We start from the raw sequence: 3,549 nt of genomic DNA, 5'->3' as shown, positions 1-3,549 counted from the left end.
GCACCGTTCTTCCACTTTTCTCTCCTTTGAGAAACTATTTCTCTAGGAAAACTCCGTTCCGAGCGACAAACACTTTGCCCTCAGATCGATTGTAGAAGTAATACCCTAAGGTCTCCTTTGGGTATCCCACGAATATGCACTTATCCGATTTGGGTGCAAGCTTGTCAGACTAGAGTCGTTTGACAAATGCTTCACAACCCCAAATCTTTAGAAAAGACAAACTAGAAGTCTTGCCAGTCCATATCTCATATGGTGTCTTATCTACGGATTTTGATGGCACTATATTTAATGTGAAAGCTGCTGTTTCTAGAGCGTAACCCCAAAACGATAACGGTAGGTCCGACTGGCTCATCATTGATCGAACCATGTCCAACAGAGTTTGATTACGTTGCTCAGACACACCATTTCTCTGAGGTGTTCCAGGCGGCGTAAGTTGTGGAACAATTCCGCAACTCTTTAGATGATTGCTAAACTCGTGGCTCAGATATTCACCTCCACGATCAGATCGTAAAGCTTTAATTTTCTTGCCACACTGATTTTCAACTTCACTCTAAAATTCTTTGAACTTTTCAAAAGTTTCAGACTTATGCTTCATCAAGTAGACATAGCCATATCTACTCAAGTCATCAGTGAAAGTTATGAATTATTGGAATCCACCTCTAGCAATCGAGCTCATTGGTCCACATACATCAGTATGTATGAGTTCTAGTAATTCCGATGCTCTCTTTGGGAAACCTGTGAATGGCGTCTTGGTCATCTTACCTAGCAAACAAGCTTCGCATATCTCGTATGACTCAAAATCAAACGAAGTTAGAAGTCCATCTGAATGGAGCTTCTTCATGTGTTTCTCGCTTATATGACCGAGACGACAATGCCACATGTAGGTAGGATTCAAATCAGCAAGCCGAGGCCTTTTAGCATTAATATTATAGATAGGTGAATCATCAAGATTTAAAACAAATAGCCCATTCACAATGGACGCAAAAGCCACAAACATATTATTCTTAGAGATAGCACAACCATTGTTTTCACTCGCAAAAGAATAACCATCCTTCATCAAACATGAAGGAGACATAATGTTTCAACTCAAACTAGGAACAAAATAACAATTACTAAGCTCCAAGACAAATCCTGACAGTAGGTGAAGTTGCATCGTCCTGACGGCCACAGCAGCAACTCTTGCATTATTGCCGACGCGGAAGTCAACTTCTCCCCTTTCAATGCCTCTACTTTTTGTCATTCCCTGCATCGAATTGCATATATGAGCAACCGATCCGGTATCAAATACCCATGAATTAACATAAGAGTCAGCGAGAAATATTTCTATAATATGAACAACAAGCGTACCCGAGGTGGAAGAACGGTTCTTCAACGAGGCAAGGTACAGCTTGCAATTCCTCTTCCAGCATCCCTTCTCGTGACAATGAAAGCACTCATTATCTGCAGTTGATCCAGGTTTAGCCTTGGGTGCAGGGTTTGGCTTAGGGTTCGCAACCTTAGCCTTGCCCTTCTTCTTCCAAGAAGAACCTTTCTTCTTGAAAGTAGGCTTGTTCTGGACAGCCATCACATGGCCGCCGCTTGTACTCTTCTTGATGTCACTCTCTGCTGTCTTGAGCATTCCACAGTTCAGTCAGGCCCTTTTCAGCCCCATGCATATGGAAGTTCGAGATGAAGTTCCCATAACTTGGCGGTAAAGAGGCGAGAATGAAATCAGTGGCCAACTCTTGGCCAAGTGGGAAGCCCAGCTTCTCCAACCTCTGTGTGTGACCAACCATCTTGATTACATGTGGACCCACTGCAGCTCCTTCTGCCAGCTTGCTCTCGACAAAGGCCTTGGACACATTGAACCTTTCAGTCCTGGCCTGAGTTTGAAACATGTTCTGAAGCGCCACGATCATATCATGTGCCTCATGGTTTGTCTTGAACTGCATCTGTATGTCAGGTTCCATGCAAGCGAGCATAAGGCAGCTTATTTCAAGGTTGTTGTCACAAGCCTTTCTGTAAGCAATCTTTTTCTCAGCAGGTGCATCATCAGCATGCTCTTCTGGTAATGGGGTATCTAGAACATCTTCCTTTTTCTCTGCCCTGAGAACAATTCTCAGGTTGCGGATCCAATCCGCATAGTTAGTCCCATTCAGTTTGTCCTTCTCAAGGACCGAACGCAATAAAAAGGATTGTGTGTTATTGCAGACCATGATCTACAACAAAATAATAATGCAAAATACTAAGACAAATGTATTCATGATGGAGTAAACGATATTAAGCAATTAATAGAATTTACTCCCACTAAAATCAATATCCCTCTATTGATTCTTAGCGATTCAAGACCCACAACTATCAAGTCGACTAGTGAGCTTTAGCATCACCGCTAGAAGACTGGATAGATCGGTAAGCAACTCTTTGCTAATCATATCACATATGACTCTTGTTGTTGGGTGACATCTCATTGTCTCGCTTCCAACCTTTATGCCCCTAGGTCCTTAACCGTTAAAATGACCTTGTCAAGCTAACCAACCCTTTATGCGTGCATGTATCCGATACAGCCTGTCTAGTCAAGGAAAACCAGTGGCGCCCTAATTTCATAGACCCACCACCAATCGTACAAGACATGTGACAGTGCAAGGTTTAGTTGGTAGGGCATGATAGCTCGAAATTTGTGAGGGATCGTTCTACTTCTACTCTGATGCATGTAGTAGTAAAATGTCAAGAACGGCAAGCACATAATTGTGAATCAGTATGGCCCTTGTTTTTCTGGTGATCTCCATCTCCATAGAACTTGTTCGCCATGTAGATCTCCATCTTCATGGAACTTGTTCACCATGTTGATCTCCATCTCCATGTACATGTGCACCATCCTTCATGTGATGAAAACTCCAAGAACTAGAACTTGCTATTACACCTAATAGCTAGTAAATAAAATTACATTCATGACTTGGATCATCACAGGTTGGCACGTAGGCCATTACATCAAATGCAACAATTCATATGGCTCTAGCCAAATTGTCATAATCACGACACGCAGGTCATGGACAATTACACACATGCATCACATACACATAGGGGCCATACCGATCACAAAACTTGCAAAACAGAGTTATGCGATTTCGACGTCCGAAATTAAAACATCAAAAAATCTATCTTCTGGGCCGAATTTTGCAAATCTAAATTTCACGAAAACAAAGGTTCTGTTTTGAACCAAGTCTAACTTTTTCTATAGATACAAATCGATATAAAATTTTCCTAAATCCGAGTTCGTATGCAAAAGTTATGACTATTTTACTGTAAAACACGCTTTTGCAACAAAGCGGAATTCATAGTAGATCCAATCTACTGCCCTATGCATCTAATGCATCTGGTTTATGCCCTAAGTTTCGATTCGACCAATCACATTGATCTCCAACCGCAGCGACCGGGTTTATGTGCATTACTTAACTCCAATGGCGGAAAACCGACCGGTAGGAGTATGTCGTTGCACAACCTTCGCAGCTAGTTTACGAAACTAGGTCATAGATCGATCTGAAACTACGCATATCTCCATATACACATATC

The sequence above is a fragment of the Panicum virgatum genome, chromosome 8N (genome assembly GCF_016808335.1).
Source record: "Panicum virgatum strain AP13 chromosome 8N, P.virgatum_v5, whole genome shotgun sequence".
Lineage (NCBI taxonomy): Eukaryota > Viridiplantae > Streptophyta > Magnoliopsida > Poales > Poaceae > Panicum > Panicum virgatum.
Note: the sequence above shows the minus strand (reverse complement) of the source record.